This window comes from Amblyomma mixtum, chromosome 9 (assembly GCF_055824585.1).
Source record: "Amblyomma mixtum isolate Tamu chromosome 9, ASM5582458v1, whole genome shotgun sequence".
In the NCBI taxonomy this organism is placed as follows: domain Eukaryota; kingdom Metazoa; phylum Arthropoda; class Arachnida; order Ixodida; family Ixodidae; genus Amblyomma; species Amblyomma mixtum.
The window spans coordinates 13,547,179-13,569,514 of NC_143020.1; positions in this window are offsets into that span (position 1 = coordinate 13,547,179).

Consider the following 22,336-nt stretch of genomic DNA (forward strand, 5'->3'; position numbering starts at 1 on the left):
TAAAAGGCTACCGCATCTGGGGCAGTTGTGTGTGCTGGTTAATATTCACATATTAGCTCGATGTCCTGGCTGCCTACAGTTGATGCACGCTTCCATATGGCCTCGGTATGAGGTGCTGAGGTGGAGACCTATAAGATATGCAAGATTTATAAGATTTTATAAGATTTTTCTCCGGACTGGACCTTCCCTGAGGGTGATGAGAATCTTGGTTCAGCGCAAAAGACGAACACAAGGAAAGAAAACTACACACACGGAGCGCTCCGTGTGTGTCGTTTCCTTTCTTTGTGTTCGTTTTTTGCGCTGAACCAAGTTTCAACTATGTCCCACCAACTAGCCCCGCACGAAGTTTTGTTAAAGGTGATGAGAATGGATCTGGTATTGGCCATCCTCCTGGAATTCACTACAGGGGCTTGCAGGTTTCGCCGAGGTTTCGTTACAGTACGCATAACTAGTTATCCCACTTACGAACCCGTAAGGGGGGCTATATACGCTGCTAGCGCGTAGGCGCTGTTCTGAAAATTGAGTTTTGTAATACGGACATTACCGATTGCGCCTTGTTAGTAGAGCGCACTTGCAGTGCACGTGTTGTTAGCTGAATGGATGCGGAGTTGGACCTTGTCTGGTTCTTGGAGCTCTTGGGCTGCTAGGAGAAGGGCGGACCATAGGGGGCAAGTGAGTCAGGGTGCGTACCGCTCCAGCACGTTTGACGCACGCCTTTATGGGCTGTGGTGGTCGACGAATGTGTTTCCAACGGAGACACAGGACTGCATTACGCTTCTCTTTCTGCCTTTTCGCTTTCAACCCAAAATTCCTCCCTTCCCTCACGGTGTGGTTGAGGTGTCCACCTGTGTGAGACAGTTACTGCGCGTTTGTTTCCTCTAAAATCACAATCACAAGGCGAGCCACAGAGCGGCTAAGGCAGAAAGCAGCGTCACTGCAGCTCGTTGGGGTGTAAATTGGTTTTAAGCATGAAATGCGTTTAGCTCCCGTTGTCGGCAGTGTGTTGACGTCACACCCAGACCGAGAGCCAACATCTGGGCACTGAAGTCCACTCATCCGGGCACTGAAATGAGAGCATCCGGGCACCGCACGAGATTTAACGAGAGACTCTGAGCCCTCCTACAGGACCGGCATCAAGCGCCGGTAGCTTCGCGCACAACGGGTGGAGGCGTTTTTCCCTTCCTGTACGGTGCTGTTCGGGAGACCACCGGGATTACAGAGAATTGCTGGGCCATTTTCTTTCCACAAAAAGCGTCGCGTTAAAAAGGCAAGGCATCGCGCCTAACGGGTGGTAGCGTTTCTCTCTTCCTGTACGGTGCGGTTCGGGTGTCCACCGAGATGACAGAGAATTACTGCGTAATTTTCTTTCCTCAAAAAGCATTGCCGCGCAGAACGGGTGTGGCGTTCCATGGACTGCCTGGCAGTGCTACAACACGCTGTCGCGTTCCACTCGTTAAGGCGAAGCTGAAGCGTCATTAATGAGCAGTTAATTATTATTTGTCATTAATGAGTAATTATTCACTAATTAGTAATTTGTCATTACTTGGTCATCAATTATGTGTGACGTAATCTAGTGTTGACGTAACCAGTGTCACATAGGCAAAATGGTGCTGAAAACGGTTTCGCCTCTACGCACTTTGACAGTTTCGTACGTGCTGCATGTACATTCTTGTCAGGCCTGCGTCTCGTCGTGTCCGCGTACGCTTCCTGTTATGCCCGTAAACATTTGATGCCTATTCTCGGTTACGGGAGAGGCAGAGATTTTTTTAGTAATGTTCAGCGATTTGTCCAACGGGCAAGGCCTCGCGCCGAATGGGCGCTGGCGTTCTGTGGACTCTGTCGGGTTCCACTCTTACAGGGGAAGCTTAGGCATGCGCCAGTTTTTTTAGTGTCAGCTACACTGGCAGAGCTTCAGCAGTTTCGCGTGGCTCCTGGAGAGCCGTGCTGCGCATGCACGGGGAGCACTGATGTCACACGGCGCACAACTGGCGTACCTCGCCGCGCGCGCTCGCCTGTGTAAAACGTTAACGCCAACGCAAATGAACACAATGAACGCCTACGGCCTATGGCTTCAGCGCCGCGTTTCTGACACAACCTTGGCAATGCCTGCAGCCAACATCTCTCTCTCTCTCTCTCTGTCATCACCCCACGTACCTATAAGCACGATTCAGGCGTCGATTGACCCAGGCAACCATTATGCGCATTCATTTCCTTAAAATGATGGGAGTGCAAAACGTTGTCAAGGCCAGCGCTAGTGAACGCAACGAACGCCGACGGCCTATGGCTTCAGCGCAGCGTTTCTGGCACAACGTTGTCAATGCCGATGCATGCAGCCATACCTGACCCTACCGCCACTTAGCTTACAGCATGGGCTCGTGTGTCCACTGTTCCAAGAGGGCAGTTATGCGCCTTCGCTCTGGTTCAGGTGTCCTCCGAGATGTAGACACCTCGCCCTCACCTCAGGCTATTAAGGCGAAAGCCTTTAATGGCTCATACTGTCGTGACCAAGATGTGTTAGCAAATTTGTCAGCGTTTGAGATTGGTCGAAATGGTCGTGACATCACTGCGCGCGAATTTTGACGGGGGTCCACTGAAATATGTGAGACAGTTACTGCGCAGTTTCCTTTCCTCAAATACAATTTTCATTTTCTTCATTACGGCCCCCCTTTCTCTCTCTTTCGCTCCACTTCGTCCCTTCCTGTACGGGGCTGTTCAGGTGTCCGCCGAGATGAAATAGAATTACAGCGCCATTTCCTGTCTGCAAAAAGCGTTGCGTTCAAAGCGCAACCCATCGCTCCGAACGGGTGGTGGCGTTCCGTGGACTCCCTCGCAGCGCTACAACACGCTGTCGCGTTCCACTCCTAAAGGCAAAGATTAAGCGTCATAATTTGCAGTTAATTAATGGATGGATGGAAAACTTTATTAAGCAAGCGAGTTTGGACCGTGCAAGGTCTCAGGGCCACCGCACAGCCCTCACATTACGCGCATGTGTCCAGGCCACGTAGGGCCATGGCACTGGCACCCCGGTTCACACAGCGAAGTTGCGTGTCCGGGTCCTGCGACGCAAGGAGAGCCTCCCATTCCTCCCATGTACCGATGGCGGGCTTTCCCTGCGGGGGAGGATTGGCAGGGCAGCCGAAGAGGATGTGGTGCAGGGTTGCGTGCGATTCTCCGCAGAGAGTGCACTCTGGGGAAACATGGCGGAAGTAGGATAGACGCTGAGGGGCAGGAAGAGTTAATTAATGCAGCAACAGAATGGGAAGTGAACAGTCGCGTAGCAAAATGCAGTACTCAGGCTTTCGCCTTCCAACACTTTAGCTGCTAAAATTCCTCGTAATTTTTTATATCCTGGCATAGCAGAGCTAAGCCACTGCCAATTTTTATCGCCACTCACCCGCAGAATACTATTGGCATTTGTGAGCAATTCGAATTCGGATATGAGTAAAAAACAGATAGTATTGCCCTGTCACCAGAGGGTTGAGGGAAACGAGGCCGCTCACGCGGCTGCCCGAGCGCTCCTTCCCCCGGGTTCCACTTAATCCCCCGGTTCTGCCGCGGCAATCATACCGATTCCGCTAATACTTACGCGGATATTACAAACCATTTACGCCTCTGCAGGAGGGTACTCCCGGCGCCCGCTAAGGGTCTCGACCGAACCGAGGAGTGCCACCTCAGACGGCTCCAAACCGGGTCTTTTTTCAATCCCGCCGCACTAAAACACGTGGACGCGACATTCACGGCCAGGTGCAAATTCTGCTGCCAGTATGCTGACCTCTACCACATGGTGTGGGCCTGCCAGGTAAATAGAAATACAGCAATTATAAATCACCTATCTAGGGAGGGCCAGGAGGCGGCCCTGTCGAGCTCGGACCTGGAGGCCCAGCGGTGCCTGGTCCAGAGAGCACGGGCAGCGGCGGCAGCCAATGGCGTCCCAGAACAGGGACTGCCATCCAGGTCAACGGCCATCCAGGTCAACGACCATCCACAGCTTCCCTTCTCAATTCAATACAGAAATGTTTTCGCTCATTGCCAGCGTCGCCATTTTGTGCCACACGGGACGCTTAAGTCTGTCGCGTTCAATCTTGCAGTGCCGTGGAACGGCATGACACACAACTGTAGAACACTACTAAACATGACAACACATCCTTAACAATAACTGTCCCATCAGAATACCACTAAAGTGTCAATCGCCACACAGCGAAATCACCGGTGTCTGGACTCTGAATGCCATGTAGAAAGACCAGCATAGGCACACCGAAATAAACTGCATTTGCTGTCCTCTGGAATAAAGTATTTCTTCCTGTGAATCTAGCCTTGCTATAATCATACTGTGGAACGAGATTGTGTAATGTTTTTGTCCGGAATTGCGTGCCTAATACAAACTAATATCAATTCTAATGAGCAACTGTTGAGAATAGCCAAGAAAGAGGAGACCAGAGCCTACATACAAAACACTTTAACCAAGCCTCACTATAAACGCCGCGGTGGCTGAGCGGTTAAGGCGCTCGCCTACTGATCCGGAGGTCCGGCGTTCGAACGCGAAGGAAGGAAGGGAAAACTTTATTTACACTAATGGTTTTTCCTGCGGTTTGGGGGCATCTTCAGAGACGTCTTGGTTCTACCCCCAGGAGCCTTCTCTGTCGAAGTCGTCCGCCTCTAATCAGTTGTCGGTTGCCCTCAGTCCAGGGCTCCGCTGGCCACTGCCGCCCGATGAGCTCGCTGTACGAGACCTTGTTGGTCTTCGCAGCGGTCGCTGGACAGCAGAGCCTCCCACTGCTACGCACTCGGGTTTTGTATTTTGGGGACCACGTCTATGTTTTGACAGGCCCATGTGATGTGGTATAGTGTAGGATTTCGTCGCACCAGGGACATTTGTTCGTGTATATCGTAGGGTTCATTTTGTTTAGTATATGTAGGTTTGAGAAAGAGCCTGTTTGTAATTGTCTCCAAGTGACAGCTTCCTCTCTGCTGAGAGATTTGTGCGGTGGGGGATATCGCATTCTTCTGCCTCTATAGTTTTGTAGTATGGCCGAGTATTCCCTGGGTGCTGGCGCGAGTTCCGCGGTCTCGTCGGAAGCTCGGAAAGTAATGTATCCTCGAGCTATCCTTTTGGCCTCTCGGTTCCCTGCCACCCCCGTGTGCCCCGGTACCCACACAATTTTGTGTCCGATCTTGTCGTTTTGTTCTTCCCGGTTTTTAATTCTTTCGCTCGCTACGAGGAGTATACGGAGCGCGTGACGACCGATCCTGCCATTCATGTAATTTCGGCAGGCTGTTTGAGAGTCCGTGAGTATTGTTAATGACCGCCCGGTTCTATAGCCCTCCGCCACCGCTAGAGCAACGGCTACTTCTGTATCGACGTCATGGTACACCGAATGCCAGGGGGAAAAGAGCGCAGCTTTATTTGAGCAACGCGTATTTATACAAATGGCTTGGACAGCAGCGTATCGGCTGTTGCGTATCAGTTGTACATTTCGAGGCCGCACTGCGCATGCTGTCCCTCACGCATACGATACATCTTCGTTCTTTTGGAAAGAAAGCTAAAAACAACAACAAAGCAAAGTTGCAAGCACAACATGGGCAGTGCACAAAAGAATAACTTAAGACATTTGCTGAAAGTCTCTCCCGTATTCCAAGCGTCGCGGGGGTGCACGTTGTCTCTGCGATCGTCTTAACCCAGGAACGCTTGACACTGCATCACCATCAGATGTCACTGGTCGCGGCTGCTGCTGCGGCGTTCTGTCCTCAATGGTGTCATCGCCGTCGTCGTCAAGTTCACTCAGAAATGTTTCTTTCGTAGACATGAGATGTTTTCGATTGCGACGCAGAAGTCCGCCGTCTTCTGTTAGAACATTGTAGGACCTTGGTTCAGCGCAGCGCTGCACGACCTTTGCTTTTTTGTCCCAGACAACTTTCTTCACGCGCACAACGTCACCTTGTCTCAGGGGTGGTAGGGGTTGCCGGTCTCTCTTACTCTGGCGATGCTTGGCAATATGCAAACTGGGACCTTCTTGAGTGTCTGGTAGCGTTGTTCGTAGCTTTCTGGCCTGAAGAATCTCTGCGGGTGCCGCAGAACCTTCCAGTGGGGTTGTCCTGTAAGCGAGCAAACCAAGCCAGAAATCTTGATTGGCTTCAGCAGTTTTCTTTAATATTCGCTTCACCACCTGTACCCCCTTTTCTGCCAGGCCATTCGACTGTGGGTATCTAGGGCTAGAAGTAATGTGCTGGAAATCATATTCTCTTGCAAATGCAGCGAACTGGTAGCTTGAAAAAGGGGGTCCGTTGTCTGAGCATACCTCCATTGGTATGCCATATCTAGCGAAGATAGCGCTTGTTGCTTGAATGACAGTCCTGGCCGATGTATCCTGAAGTAATTCCACCTCCGGAAAGTTTGAGAGCGCATCGTAAACACAAAGATAAGGTCTACCCCCATAGTAAAAAATGTCGATTCCTACTCGGTACCACGCTTGCGTGGGCACTGAGCGCATCTGCAGCGGCTCACGCGGCTGGCTGTATGCATATTTCCGGCAGACTGCGCATTTCTGGACAAAGGCTTCAATGTCACTATTCATGCCTGGCCAGAATATCGCTTCCCGGGCTCTGGATTTGCATTTGCTTATACCCAAGTGGCCTTGGTGAATTTTTTCCAGAATTTCGTGCTTCATGCTAGTGGGAATCACCACTTCGGAACCCTTTAACAAAACGCCCTGAACTTGCGAGAGCTCGCCAGTAAATGGCTTCAGCTGGCCTTCAACCGGTGCACCTTCTCTCAGACTTTTGAGTACACTGCACAGATATTCATCTTTGTTTGTCTCGGCGACCAGTCGAGTTAAAGTTCTATGGCTCACGCGAGACGAAACTACACTCACGGCGTGTACTTCTGCATCTTGGCTGTCGATGTCGGTCTTGTCACAGTTGAGTGAAGCCCGGGACAGCATATCGGCCAGGAAGAGGTGCTTTCCTGGAACAAAAACAATCTTGATATCGTAACGAAGCAGTCGCAGAAAGAAGCGTTGCAGCCTTGGCGGCATGTCACCAATCGCTTTTTGAGATATCGCTATCAAAGGTCGATGATCGGTTTCCACGATAATGTGACGACCGTATGTGAAATGATTGAATCTTTCACAACCGTACACAATCGCCATGGCTTCTTTTTCTATCTGCGAGTATCGCTGCTGGGTTTCCGTCAGAGCTTTAGACGCGTATGCGACCGGCTTCCACTCATTATCGTGAAGCTGTAATAATGCAGCACCTAAGCCGTTTTGCGATGCATCGCATGAAATTTTAGTTTCTTTTGCAGGGTCGAAAAGCGATAGGAGTGGTTGTTTACTCATGCTGTCGCAAAGCTGGTTCCACTCTTTGGCGTGGTTCGCCGTCCATTCAAACACAGTTCCCTGCTTTAGCAGACCTCGTAGTAGTGCTGTCCTGCGCGCCAACGATGGCAGAAATTTGCTGAAGTAGTTTGCTACGCCGAGCATTCTTTGCACTGCTTGTTTGTCCTTCGGCTCAGGCATTTGCGTCATGCATTGTATCAATGAGTGGCTAGGTCTTACTCCCTCACTGCTGATTGTGTCACCTAGGAATTCTATTTCTGTCACGCCAACTGTGCATTTGGTCGGGTTGAAAGTCAAGCCGGCTCGTTCTGCCGCTTCTAATGCTAGTCTCAGCCGGTCATCGTGCTCTTTCATCGATTTGCCCCAGACTAATACGTCGTCAACGTACACTCTAACACCTTGTAGTCCATCGAAGATTTCATTCAGAATCTTTTGGAAAACCTCTGAAGCAGATGAAATCCCAAAAGGTAACCTAAGAAAACGGTACCGCCCGAAAGGCGTTGCAAATGTGCACAGTTTTGACGTTTCCTCGTCCAGGGGTATCTGGTGGAACCCGGCGTTCGCATCGAGGCGCGAAAAAACAGTTGCCCCGGTCAGCTCCGCCTCTATGTCTTCTCGCGTTGGCATCTGGTAATGTTCTCTTTTAATACATTCATTAATCTTCCTGGGGTCCATGCATACCCGAAGTTTTCCATCCTTTTTTCGTACTATCACAAGAGGGCTTACCCAGTCAGTGGGCTCCGACACCTTGGAAATGATTCCACCCTGTTCCATGCGTTGCAGCTCTTCCCGTAGTGGCTCCCGCAAGGCTAGTGGCACTCGTCGCGCTGGCTGCACTACCGGCACGGCGTCATCGCGGAGTACCATATGGTATCGACGCTCAACGCAACCTGTGCCGCTGAACAGATGACGGAATTCGTCCACCACTGTTTGTGTTGTATCTTGAGACACGGCGTGCACTTGCCGCGAAAGGAGTCTAAGGCGTTCGCAGGCTTGAAGGCCTAGTATCGCTTGCCCTTTGCGCACAATGAAAAACTGTAGAACGGCGTTGTGACCATTAAGCTTCACTTCCGTAGTGATCGTGCCAAAGTGTTGAATTTCGCTTCCGCCGAAGGACCGCAATGTCGCGCAACTGGGCTTCAGCGGTGGCTTTGGCAGCATCTTGTTTAGGACACTGAGGGGAAGAATATTGGCTTGTGAACCGGTGTGAACTTTCATGGACACCGACAAGTTGCCAACTTGTGCTTGAGCAAGCCAATCGCGCTCACGAACAGTGTTTCTGACAGCCACGTTGAGTACATCAAACTCTTCCTCGGAACCAGTGAGCTCACTTATTTGCTGCTTTGCTTTACAGCAGACCGCAAAGTGGTTTTTCCGCTGGCATTTATAACAAGTACGACCAAAAGCAGGGCAGCTTCGCGGTGCGTGCGTTCGTGCGCAGCTTTGGCAGATATAGGCGTGCTGCCTTTTACGATGGGTAGAGCTCGTTTTCTGGACTGGGTCGACCTGATGATGGTCTCGTTCCCATATTTCCTGATGCGCCGCGGCTGCTTCGGCAGCCTTGCAGATCTGTTCTGCTTTCTGGAGGGTGAGCTTGTTATCTCTCAATAACTTCTCGCGTATCTTGTCGTCAGTTATACCAAAAACAATTTGGTCTCTGATCACTGAATCGAGTGACCCGGCAAAGTTACAAAGTCGTGCTTGAGTCTTCAAATCCCTCAAAAAGTGCTCGAATGGCTCGCCGGGTTCCTGCACTCGCCTCCTGAATAAGTAGCGCTCATATACTTCATTGCTCTGGGCTGCGCAATACTCGTCAAACTTTTTGATTACCGTCGCGTAGTCACTGCTGCTTTCATCTTCCAAAAAAGTGAAGGTGTTAAATACCTCAATTGCTTCTTCACCTGCGGTAGTCAGCAGTAGCGCTGTTTTCGTTGGCTCTGGTCGAGGCTTTGCTGTTTCTGTCGCCGTCAGGAAAAGCTGGAACTTCTGCTTGAACAGCTGCCAATTCTTTGCGATGTCCCCTTTCAGGTGAAGTGCGTCCGGTGGCCTTAAGAAATCCATTTCGTGGCTTATTCCTTCGGTCTGCTCGTCGGCGTTAGCCACTTCTGACACCATGTATCGACGTCATGGTACACCGAATGCCAGGGGGAAAAGAGCGCAGCGTTATTTGAGCAACGCGTATTTATACAAATGGCTTGGACAGCAGCGTATCGGCTGTTGCGTATCAGTTGTACATTTCGAGGCCGCACTGCGCATGCTGTCCCTCACGCATACGATACAACTTCCTCGGACTCTGCAGCTGTGCAGCCTCGGAGAGACGCCCTGGTCATTTCGCGTAAAGACGAATCGACCACCGCCGCTACAGCGATTTTGGTATCTCCTCCTCTCCAAGACGCGTCTCTATACACGGTCGTGGCTTGAGGAGCGTATGTTTTCTCGATGAATTCGGCCCTCGCTTCTCTTCTGCCTCGATGGAGGTTGGGATCCACGTTTTTTGGTATTGGCGCTACCTTGAGGGTCTTGCGAAGCTCGTCGGGGATTGTTGCCGTCCTCGAGATTTCTCGCATCTGCTCGCGGTATCCGAGCCTCTGCAGGAGCGCTCTTCCTGTCGTTGTTTGCAACAGCCTGAGTTTTTGCGACTCAAGCTGCGCCTCTCGTAGCTCCTCAAAGGTGTTGTGTAATCCAAGGGCCATGAGTTTTTGTGTAGACGTGTTGCGTGGTAGTCGGAGCGCTGTCTTATAAGCTTTGCGTAGCAGGGCATCCGCTTGTTGTACTTTATTTTTGTTGAGGCACTGGTAGGGTAGGCTGTACGTGATTCTACTAACTACAAGGCTTCTGACTAGTTTGAGTGTGTCCTCTTCACGCATGCCATGTCGCCTGTTGGTGATGCGGGTGATCATGCGTGAGACTTGTAGTGTTGTTGCTTTGAGCAGGGTAAAAGTGTGAGTACTGCTCTGGTTGGATTGAACCCACATGCCTAAAATTCTTATTGTTGTCTTTTCGGGTATGGGTGTCTCGTCTAGGTAGACGTTGAGTTTTAGGTCCTCGTTGGTTGGGACGGTCCGGTTTTGCTTGCCTCTCCAGACTCTCAGCAGTTCCGATTTCTCGGTCGAGCGTGCAAGTCCTCTTTCTGCGAGGTATTGCTCTACACAAGAGGCCGCTTGCTGTAGCCTTTCTTCCTTCTCTCCGAGACAGCCCGTGTTTGTCCAGACTGTTATATCGTCAGCATACATTGCATGCCTGATGCCTTCGATGTTGTCTAGTTTTCGAGCTAGGCCTATCATAGCTATGTTGAAGAGTAGGGGTGAGATAACTGACCCTTGGGGTGTTCCCTAGTTTGGAGTGCGAATTTTGTCCGATCGAAGGTCTCCTATGCCGATGGTGGCAGTTCTATCGGACAGGAAGGCTTTGACGAAGCCGTGGATTCTGCGTCCGCAATCCAGGTTGTCTAGGCCCGTAAGGATCGCTTCGTGGCTGACGTTATCGAATGCCTCCTTGATGTCCAGGGCCATTATGACATTTTCTCCCGTCCGAGGTACGTTTCGCAGGACATCTTGTATTTGGAGGACAACGTCCTGCGTCGAGAGCTTCGCTCTGAAGCCAAACATGGTATGTGGTACACAGTCGTTGTCTTCCATGTAATTTTGCAGTCTGAAAGTTACAACCCGTTCGTAAAGCTTGCCAAGGCACGACGTGAGTGATATGGGCCTGAGGTTTTCAATTTGTAGCTTTTTACCAGGTTTAGGTATCATTATTACTTCGGCGTGTTTCCAATCTTCAGGAACCGTCTCCGCCTCCCAATGTTTGTTAAGAAAGGTGACGAGCTCTTGTATGAGGTCGTCGCTCAGGTTGCGGATTAGGGCGTTGTCGATTCTGTCCGCTCCGGCTGCCGTGTTTCTGGTGGTGTTTCTTATGGCCGCGTAAACCTCTTCCACAGTTATGGGGCGGTCGAGTTTCTCGTTTTCGGCTCCTCGATACGTTCCTTGGTATCGCGGGGGGTCGTGATCGCCGAAACATTTTTCTCGTGCCTTCTCCAGTAGGGCGATGTCTGATCCCTCGAAGGAGTGGATGAACCGGTGGACGGCTTTATTGTTTTCTGATTTTATTTTGGTCGGATCGATTAGTGCTCATAAGAGATTCCAGGTTCTGGCCGTGCCTAGAGTTCCCCTAAGTGAGTCGCTGAGTTGTTCCCAATTTTGTTTCGCGAGTTGCATCGCGTATTCTTCCGCCTTTGCCGTAATTTCTGCTATCTTTAGTTTTAGTTTCCTGTTGTGTTTTTGCTTCCGCCATCTTTTGGTGAGACTGCGTCTCGCTTCCCATAGTCTGAGGAGGTGGGCGTCTACTTCGGGCGTTGCTGTCGTTCTCCTTAGACTTTTTGTGCATCGTTGTCGCGTTTCTACCAGCATGCCGCTCCATTCCTCCAGTGATTGGATACCGCCTTCAGATTTGTTGCAAGCCCCGCGAAACGCGTTCCAGTCAGTGATTTTCGCCTGTCCAATCTGGCGTCTTATGGTGTCGGATGCTATTCATGTCCGGAGGATAAAGTGATCGCTGCCTAGATTTTTCATCATGTTTTCCCACTGTGACTCCCTGCTGTTCCTTACGAAGGTGAGGTCCGGGCATGTGTCCGTGCTCACGCTATTCCCGATTCTCGTGGGGGTCGCAGGATCTGTGAATAGACTGCAGCCAATGTGTTCCGCTACTTCCACTAATGTTCTTCCTTTGATGTCTTGTTTCTGGTATCCCCAACTCCTGTCCATGGCGTTGAAATCTCTTACGATAATGAGTGCATTTTCTTTGGCCAGCTTGTGCGCTCCATAAAACAGTTCGAAGAGTTTGGCTTTTCTTTGTCTCGGCGGGCTGTACACGTTCAGTAAGAACGTGCTGCGTCCCTTTCGCTTTTTCGGAATAAGTTCAACAAGCGCGTGTTCAATGTCGGTGTCGGCGATGGTATCGTGCCTGATGGCGGTAATGGTTTTGCTGACTAGGACGGCCGCTTTACCTTCGTTTTGACTCTCGTAAACCTCGTACCCTTGTAAGGTCGGCTTGATTCCAGTCTCTTGGAGCGCAATTACATCAGGAGGTGTGAGTTGTGTGTTTATATATTGTTTTAAGAGGGCCTGTTTTTTGCGGTAGCCTCTGCAGTTCCATTGCCAAATATCTAAGTATTCTTGTTCTTGCCGATACGTATTGATCATGTTTAAGCGTTACTGCTGTTGCCTTGTTCGCTTGCGAAAGCTGTTAGCGCTGGACGGTTGTACGCCCTTTCCCTAATGTTTTCGGTATGTTTTTGTTTTCGAAAAGTGCATCTGATCTCTGAGATCTGCCCTTGGAATTGTACTTGCATCTGTTGCATTTGCGATTGGATTTGCTGCATCATATCCTGCATCATCTGCTGCATCATCTGTTGCATTCGTGTTTCAAGGTCTCCTTCGTTCGATGCCTGTGGTTGTCGTTTTGGAAGGGCTCTAGTCGTGTCGAGTTCCCGCTGTTGTTCCTTTAGTGTTTTTGTGAGTTCCTCAACTTTGCGTTCGAGCTCGTTTTGTTTGATTCGAACGAGTTCTAGCTCGCGTCTGAGCGCATCGCTGTTCGCGTCCTTCGGTTCTGTGACGCGACTGTCTTTGTTGTTTCTGTTGTTTATGTCACTACCCTTTCCTACCGAGTGCGAAGCAGTGGTAGAAGCCCAGCTCACCTTGCCGCCGCTTGTCTGGGAAAGCTTCTTCTTTTTCTTTTTCTCTTGCTTCTCCCCCTCCTGTGGGCCGGCTGGTGGTAGAGGAGGGAAGGAGTTGGACCTCGATCGGCTCCTCGATGTCTCTCCCTCTGAGCTGAGCCATCGCTTGGTTGGTCGCCCGCGTTGGTCGCTCTGTCCTCTTCCTCCTGTGGGCTTTGGTCTTGCTTTTTTCAATCTCTCACGGCAGTCCTTGGATCCGGTCCGGTGTGCCTCGCCACAGATTATGCACTTGGGTGCGCACTCGTGGTCGTCGGGCGGGTTTGAAACTCCGCCCAGTCCGCACACAATAATGTTCGGTGTGGGGCAGACGTCGGTGGTGGTGGTGAAAAACATTTAAGGCAAATTAAGTTCTTTACAGAAAGGTGATTGAGGTAGGACCCTATTGGCCCTTTCCCCTTACAATACTGGGTGGAGCCCCTATTCCGGTGCCCCATTGGTAAGCAGCGCCGCCCGCGTCCGTTGAACCAAAGCCTTTTGGCTCTTTAGGTCTTGACAGCCGAGCAGGGCCGCCTCCCAGACCTCTCTGGTGGGGTTGGGGTTGGGGGGGATAGATGGGTTTCACTGACACGCCCAAACCATGTGGAAGGTGTCAGCCACCTCCCCACAGAACTGGCACGCGCCATCAAATGATGTATTGAAATGTTTAAGCACCGCCGGGCACAGCACAGTGTTAGTAAGAATTTTGATGAGGAGGCGCTCGTCAGCGCGATCCAGACCCTTACAAGGGGCCGGGTAGCGCCGGTGCTCCTGCTTGTAGTAATCGGTGATTTGATTGAATGTAAGGGCCAGATTGTCTGATTGGGTGTACCCTTCCAAGGACAGAGAGATAGCCCGGGGAGAGAGTGCGCGGGCGGCCTGATCGGCCTGTTCGTTTCCCTGGAGTCCCTGGTGACCGGGGGCCCAAATCAGGTTGCGTGGAGTTGGATCTTCGCATCGACAGCTATATTCCAGTATGCGCCAGGCAAGCGGGGGAGCCCAGCCCAACTCGTAGTTCCGACAGGCCCCTCGCGAGTCGGTGATGATGTGTTTTGACTTGGGATTCGTGAGAGCCGGAGCAATGGCAATCTCCTCCGCGTGTGTTGCGTTGTAGGCTTTGAAAGTGAGCCCGTTAACTGTGTCTGAGTTGTGTACGACTGCGGCCGTGTACCACCCCCCGTGGTGTGGGCCGGCTACGTCTACGTAATACACGTGTTCTTGGTTACCATAGTATCGCGCCAACGCTTCCGCGCGCGCCTGGCGACGACCGCTATGGTCTTCTCTGGATATGTTGCGGGGAAGGGGTCGGACCCGAAGGGCGCGTCTCCAGGGTTCTGGCACTCTCTCCCTTTCCTCAATGTGGTAGTTATGTTTGATGTGTAGCCGGTCCAAGAGGCGGCGACCGGACGTGGTCTGTGCAAGACGCGTGTATTGGTTGACTAAGTGGGCTTCTCGAAGCTCCCGAAATGTGTTCACCACGCCCAAGGCGAGAAGCCTCTGGTTGGACGTGGTGACCGGGAGATCGAGGGCCCGCTTGATGACTTTCCGCAGGATGACCTCCAGTTGGTCATCATCGTGTTTGCGCAGGTGCAAGTAGGGAGTTGAGTAGAGGATTCTACTCGTTACGAAAGCATGGGCAAGCCGCAGTGCATCCTTGCTTCGTAATGTGCCCCGCTTGTTGGAGACCCGGCGGACCATGCGGCCTACCTGGTCTCCCACCGTGCGAAGTTTGGCTAGGGTGGTGTCGACTCTGCGTTGGTGGTGTATGAAGAGGCCAAGGACGCGGATCTCCTTGGCCTCCCGTATCGGTCCCGAGGGGAGACTGATGCGAAGCGGTGTTTTGTCCCGAGGGGAGGGACGTAAGTGCACAAATTCTGATTTAGCTGGGGCGCACTGGAGTCCGCAGTAGGCCGCGTAGTCGTCGACTAGGGTCGCCGCAGCGGTGTCCTTGCTGGAAGCAGACGTAACACACTTGCCCAGTGGGGCGGTACTGGTAGCATGGTACTTCTCCGTAATATATGACGAATTTCGGCAAGACCGGGCCGTCGAACGTGAGCACTGCCGTCTTGGATTTTCCGAGCATCCTTGCCTGAAGTATGGTCACTCCTTGAGTTCTGACTCGTAAGTGTGCTTTGAGTTCTTGAGGAGGGGTACCTGAGTCTACACCGTGGATCACGCCGCGCAGGACGTCTGCCGGTGCTGCCACGTAAGCGTTTACATCATAAACCTTTCCGTCGAATTTGAGACGGGTAATGTGCCGCACTAGCTGAGCCGTTTGCTCGTGCGGGGTGCTAACGATAATGATGTTGGATCCGGTGCGAAGCCTTACAAGTAGGTCCTCGTCCTTGCATTGCTGGCCGCACGCTATGACAATGGCGCGCGCTACTTGGTGGGTGGTGAGGGACTTCACCATGAGTCCTTTCTTAGGTCGAATAATGATCTTGTAGTCGCTTCTGGGGAGTGGCGGCATTCTTCGCCTAGGCCTGCTCTGTTCCCTTGATCCATTGTTGTTGCAGCCGGTCGCATCACCCGGTAATTTTCCATCGTGAGGTTTGGCGTCCGGGCCCGTTCCCGTGCCTATGCGTGCTTTTCGCCTTTGAATTAAGTTTTCTCTGGCGCTTGGATTGTGCAAGCTCCCAGCTGGCATCGTTGTTGTACCCGGCTGGCTTCGACGAGGAGTCGGACGGGATCTCGTCCTCACTTCCCAAGTCGGCGTCTCCGAAGTTGTCTTCATCCATCTCTTGGAATTCGTTGAGAAGGACGTTTGGTGATTGTAGTGGCACATCGTTGTCTTGGCTGGGCCCCGCCATTTGGTCTGTCGTTGAAACGGCGTCGATGCTAGGCGTCGGCGTCGTCGACAAGGTTAGCGGCCCATGCTCTCACGATGTCGAGCTGGTTGGCCCGTTTGGGTTAGCGGGCCGGCGCCCGCTTTATAACTTTCAAGTCCGGTAGAAAGCCGAAAACTGGTCCTACCGCTTGAAATTTCTATCCTGGGGATCCAGCACTTGATATCTTTCCGTTCCGAAGAAAATCCGGTGGCGAGAATGATTCGGTCCGGTCGAATTTGGTCAAAATGTGCGGAACCGATGCGACGCGCGTCCGCTTGCTTGAACCGCCATGTAGCGTTCCCGAACGCGAACGAGGCGGCTGTATTTCGATTGAGACGAAACGCAAAAGGCGCCTGAGCGCTCTTGGTTGTGAGCACGTTAAATATCCCCAGGTGGACGAAATTATTCCGGAGCCCTCCACTACGGTACCTCTTTCTCCCTTTCTTCTCTCACTATTATCGCTTTCCTTACGGTGCGGTTCAGGTGTCCACCTTGATGTGCGACAGATACTTGGCCATTTCCTTTCCTCAAAACAATTCTGTTCTCAATCTCACTCTAATCTTTATGTCCTGTCTGGTTGGTCTCTCTTCTCTTTTTTGACAATTCTCAACGGTTCATCATCAGATTAGATATTTTCATGTAACAGGCATGCAAGTCAGGATAACAACTCCACGTAATCTCGTAAATAAAATGCGATGAAAGCAAGCTTGCATTCGCGAGGGAAGTTCTTCATTGCAGTAGAAAGCAAATACAAGTTGACTTGAGGCACCTATGCATGTTTTCAAACATGGTTACCAGACTCTGCACTGCGGTAAGTTGAAAACAATGGCGATAGGACAATTCAAGATGTTTGACTGCAAGATGTGCATTTAGTTGTGTTACGTTTTATGGTTTTATGTGCGAGAGAGAGAAACTTTGTTTCAACAGAAATTCGGGGCACGCGCCAGTGTCCCCGCACGACCCCACTTAACCTATCATAGCGATGTAGCCTAAGAGGGGTTAAGGGCTCCGGAAGGAAGGAAGGAAGGAAAAACTTTATTTTACTCTAGTCCTTTTTCCTGCGGTTTGGGGGCATCTTCAGAGACGTTTTCTCCTTGATTCTACCCCCAGGAGTCTTCTCTGTCGAAGTCGTCCGCCTCTAATCAGTGGTCGGTTGCCCTCAGTCCAGGGCTCCGCTGGCCACTGCCGCCCGTTGAGCTCGCTGTACGAGACCTTCTTGGTCTTCACAGCGGTCGGTGGACAGCAGAGTCTCCCACTGCTCCGCACTCGGGTTGTGTATTTTAAGGCGGAAGCCTTTAATGCCTCATCGTTGTAAGCAGGAGTTGTCGACAGAAAATGTCACGCTTTTCAATTGGTCGAAATGCTCGTGACGTCACAGTGCGCGAATTTCAAATGGGGCCAATTGTACTTTGGCTAGTAACCATGCAGCCATTCAAAGGGATCGTATAGTGATGCTCCAAGTAAGTGGCACTGAGTTTAGTTAAGTGCTTAATTAACAAAGTAGCCTAATTAAGATAGAGGAGAATGAAGAGGTCAGAAGAAAGACGAAAAGAAAAGAAAGACGCGCGTCGCAGCGACAACAGCGTCCGCGGAAAAAGACGCTGCTGAAAAAACGGATAAGTACGAAGCAGCGTTCGCTCCTCCACCACGCACTTCCCCACTCAGTTCGACGTTGCTCGTTTCATATACGTTGTGTCGAACATCCTAGACAGTTCAAACATTTGACAGGTGAATGACAGAACAAGATGGATAGGAATAAAAAACATAAATATGAAATAGCCTAATTAACCTTTCTAGTTAGGCCGCATAAATCAATAAAACCGAGAACGAAATTGGTAGAGTTGGGGAATCGAACCAGGGTCTCCGGAGTGCGATACGAGCCGCTAGGCACTCCGTAATGCCAGCTGAATGGTTTTGGAATGAACAAAGGCGCGTCTAGCTAATACGGCGTCTTCGTTCACTCCCATCTTCCCCCTTTCCTTTACGGCGAGGTGCAGGTATCCACCCAGATATACGAGAGAGATACATTTCCTTTCCTCAAAAAATAAATTTACCGTCCAGCAAGGCGTACAGCCGAATTGGCGATGGCGTTCTGTGGACTCCCTGGCAGCGTTGCAAGACGCTTTCGCGTTCCACTCTTACAGGCGAAGCTTAACATGTTAACCACACATCAGTAACACACGCAGACAGCCAATGGACGCGTAATTCGCTGGCAGCACTTAAATCATCATTCACAACCACATTCGTGGCAGAATGCTGTACTCAGGCTTTCGCCTTGCACCACTTTAGTCGCCAAAGTGACTCCTAATTTTTGGGGACCACGTCTATGTTTTGGCAGGCCCATGTGACGTGATAGAGAGTAGGTTTTCCGTCGCACCAGGGACATTTGTCCGCGTATATGGTAGGGTGCATTTTGTTTAATATATGTAGGTTTGGGAAAGAGCCTGTGTGTAATTGTCTCCAAGTGACAGCTTCCTCTCTGCTGAGAGATTTGTGTGGTGGGGGATATCGCAATCTTCTGCCTCTGTAGTTTTGTAGTATGGCCGAGTAATCCCTGGGTGTTGGCGCGAGTTCCGCGGGCTCGTCGGATGCTCGGAAACTAATGTATCGTCGAGCTATCCTGTCGGCCTCTTGGTTCCCTGCCACCCCCGTGTGCCCCGGTACCAACACAATTTTGTGTGGGATCTTGTCGCTTTGTTCTTCCTGGTTTTTAATTCTGTCGTTCGCTGCGAGGAGTATACGGAGCGCGTGACTACCTATCCTGCCATTCATGTAATTTCGGCAGGCTGTTTGAGAGTCGGTGAGTATTGTTAGCGACCGCCCGGTTCTATAGCCCTCCGCCACCGCTAGAGCAACGGCTACTTCCTCGGACTCTGCAGCTGTGCAGCCTAGGAGAGACGCGCTGGTCATTTCGCGTAAAGACGAATCGACCACAGCCGCCACGGCGATTTTGGTGTCTCCTCCTCTCCAAGACGCGTCTGCATACGCGGTCGTGGCTTGAGGAGCGTATGTTTTTTCGATGAATTCGGCCCTCGCTTCTCTTCTGCCTCGATGAGGTTGGGATCCATGTTTTTTGGTATTGGTGCTACCTTGAGGGTCTTGCGAAGCTCGTCGGGGATCGTTGCCGTCCTCGTCATTTCTCGCATCTGCTCGCGGTATCCGAGCCTCTGCAGGAGCGCTCTTCCAGTCATTGTCTGCAACAGCCTGAGTTTTTGCGACTCAAGCTGCGCCTCTCGTAGCTCCTCAAAGGTGTTATGTAATCCCAGGGCCATGAGTCTTTCTGATGACGTGTTGCGCGGAAGTCGGAGCGCTGTCTTATACGCTTTGCGTAGCAGGGCATCCGCTTGTTGTATTTCGTTTTTGTTGAGGCACTGGTAGGGTAGGCTGTACGTGATTCTACTAACTACAAGGCTTCTGACTAGTTTGAGTGTGTCCTCTTCACGCATGCCATGTCGCCTGTTGGTGATGCGGGTGATCATGCGTGAGACTTGTAGTGTTGTTGCTTTGAGCAGGGTAAAAGTGTGAGTACTGCTCTGGTTGGATTGAACCCACATGCCTAAAATTCTTATTGTTGTCTTTTCGGGTATGGGTGTCTCGTCTAGGTAGACGTTGAGTTTTAGGTCCTCGTTGGTTGGGACGGTCCGGTTTTGCTTGCCTCTCCAGACTCTCAGCAGTTCCGATTTCTCGGTCGAGCATGCAAGTCCTCTTTCTGCGAGGTATTGCTCTACACAAGAGGCCGCTTGCTGTAGCCTTTCTTCCTTCTCTCCGAGACAGCCCGTGTTTGTCCAGACTGTTATGTAGTCAGCATACATTGCATGCCTGATGCCTTCGATGTTCTCTAGTTTTCGAGCTAGGCCTATCATAGCTATGTTGAAGAGTAGGGGGGAGATAACTGACCCCTGGGGTGTTCCCTTGTTTGGAGTGCGAATTTTGTCCGATCGAAGGTCTCCTAGGCCGATGGTGGCAGTTCTGTCGGACAGGAAGGCTTTGACGAAGCCGTGGATTCTGCGTCCGCAATCCAGCTTGTCTAGGCCCGTAAGGATCGCTTCGTGGCAGACGTTATCGAATGCCCCCTTGATGTCCAGGGCCATTATGACATTTTCTTCCGTCCGAGGTACGTTTCTCAGCACATCTTCTTGTATTTGGAGGAGAACGTCCTGCGTCGAGAGCTTTGCTCTGAAGCCGAACATGGTATGTGGTACACAGTCGTTATCTTCCATGCAATTTTGCAGTCTTAAAGTTACCACCCGTTCGTAAAGTTTGCCAAGGCACGACGTGAGGGATATATGCCTGAGGTTTTCAATTTGTAGCTTTTTACCAGGTTTAGGTATCATTATTACTTCGGCGTGTTTCCAATCTTCGGGAACCGTCTCCGCCTCCCAATGTTTGTTAAGAAAGCTGACGAGCTCTTGTATGAGGTCGTCGCTCAGGTTGCGGATTAGGGCGTTGTCGATTCTGTCCGCTCCGGCTGCCGTGTTTCTGGTGGTGCTTCTTATGGCCGCGTAAACCTCTTCCACAGTTATGGGGCGGTCGAGTTTCTCGTTTTCGGATCCTCGATACGTTCCTTGGTATCGCGGGGGGTTGTGATCGCCGAAACATTTTTCTCGTGCCTTCTCCAGTAGGGTGATGTCTGATCCCTCGAAGGAGTGGATGAACCTGTGGATGGCTTTATTGTTTTCTGATTTTATTTTGGTCGGATCGATTAGTGCTCTTAAGAGACTCCTGGTTCTGGCCGTGCCTAGAGTTCCCCTAAGCGAGTCGCTGAGTTGTTCCCAATTTTATGGAGCGCACAAGCTGGCCAAAGAAAATGCACTCATCATCGTAGGAGATTTCAACGCCATGGACAGGAGTTGGGGATACCAGAAACAAGACATCAAGGGAAGGACATTAGTGGAAGTAGCGGAATACTTTGGCTGCAGTCTAATCACAGATCCTGCGACCCCCACGAGAATCGGGAATAGCGTGAGCACGGACACATGCCCGGACCTCACCTTCGTAAGGAACAGCAGGGAGTCACAGTGGGAAAACATGATGGAAAATCTAGGCAGCGATCACTTTATCCTCCGGACACGAATAGCATCCGACACCATAAGACGCCAGATTGGACAGGCGAAAATCACTGACTGGAACGCGTTTCGTGGGGCTTGCAACAAATCTGAAGGCGGTATCCAATCACTGGAGGAATGGAGCGGCATGCTGAGAGAAACGCGACAACGATGCACAAAAAGTCTAAGGAGAACGACAGCAACGCCTGAAGTAGACGCCCACCTCCTCAGACTATGGGAAGCGAGACGCAGTCTCACCAAAAGATGGCGGAAGCAAAAACACAACAGGAAACTAAAACTAAAGATAGCAGAAATTACGGCAAAGGCGGAAGAATACGCGATGCAACTCGCGAAACAAAATTGGGAACAACTCAGCGACTCACTTAGGGGAACTCTAGGCACGGCCAGAACCTGGAATCTCTTAAGAGCACTAATCGATCCGACCAAAATAAAATCAGAGAACAATAAATCGATCCACCGGTTCATCCACTCCTTCGAGGGATCAGACATCGCCCTACTGGAGAAGGCACGAGAAAAATGTTTCGGCGATCACAACCCCCCGCGATACCAAGGAACGTATCGAGGAGCCGAAAACGAGAAACTCGACCGCCCCATAACTGTGGAAGAAGTTTACGCGGCCATAAGAAACACCACCAGAAACACGGCAGCCGGAGCGGACAGAATCGACAACGCCTTAATCCGCAACCTGAGCGACGACCTCATAAAAGAACTCGTCACCTTTCTTAACAAACATTGGGAGGCGGAGACGGTTCCCGAAGATTGGAAACACGCCGAAGTAATAATGATACCTAAACCTGGTAAAAAGCTACAAATTGAAAACCTCAGGCCTATATCACTCACGTCGTGCCTTGGCAAGCTTTACGAACGGGTTGTAACTTTCAGACTGCAAAATTACATGGAAGACAACGACTGTGTACCATATACCATGTTCGGCTTCAGAGCGAAGCTCTCGACGCAGGACGTTCTCCTCCAAATACAAGAAGATGTCCTGCGAAACGTACCTCGGACGGGAGAAAATGTCATAATGGCCCTGGACATCAAGGGGGCATTCGATAACGTCAGCCAGGAAGCGATCCTTACGGGCCTAGACAACCTGGATTGCGGACGCAGAATCCACGGCTTCGTCAAAGCCTTCCTGTCCGATAGAACTGCCACCATCGGCATAGGAGACCTTCGATCGGAAAAAATTCGCACTCCAAACAAAGGAACACCCCAAGGGTCAGTTATCTCACCCCTACTCTTCAACATAGCTATGATAGGCCTAGCTCGAAAACTAGAGAACATCGAAGGCATCAGGCATGCAATGTATGCTGACGATATAACAGTCTGGACAAACACGGGCTGTCTCGGAGAGAAGGAAGAAAGGCTACAGCAAGCGGCCTCTTGTGTAGAGCAATACCT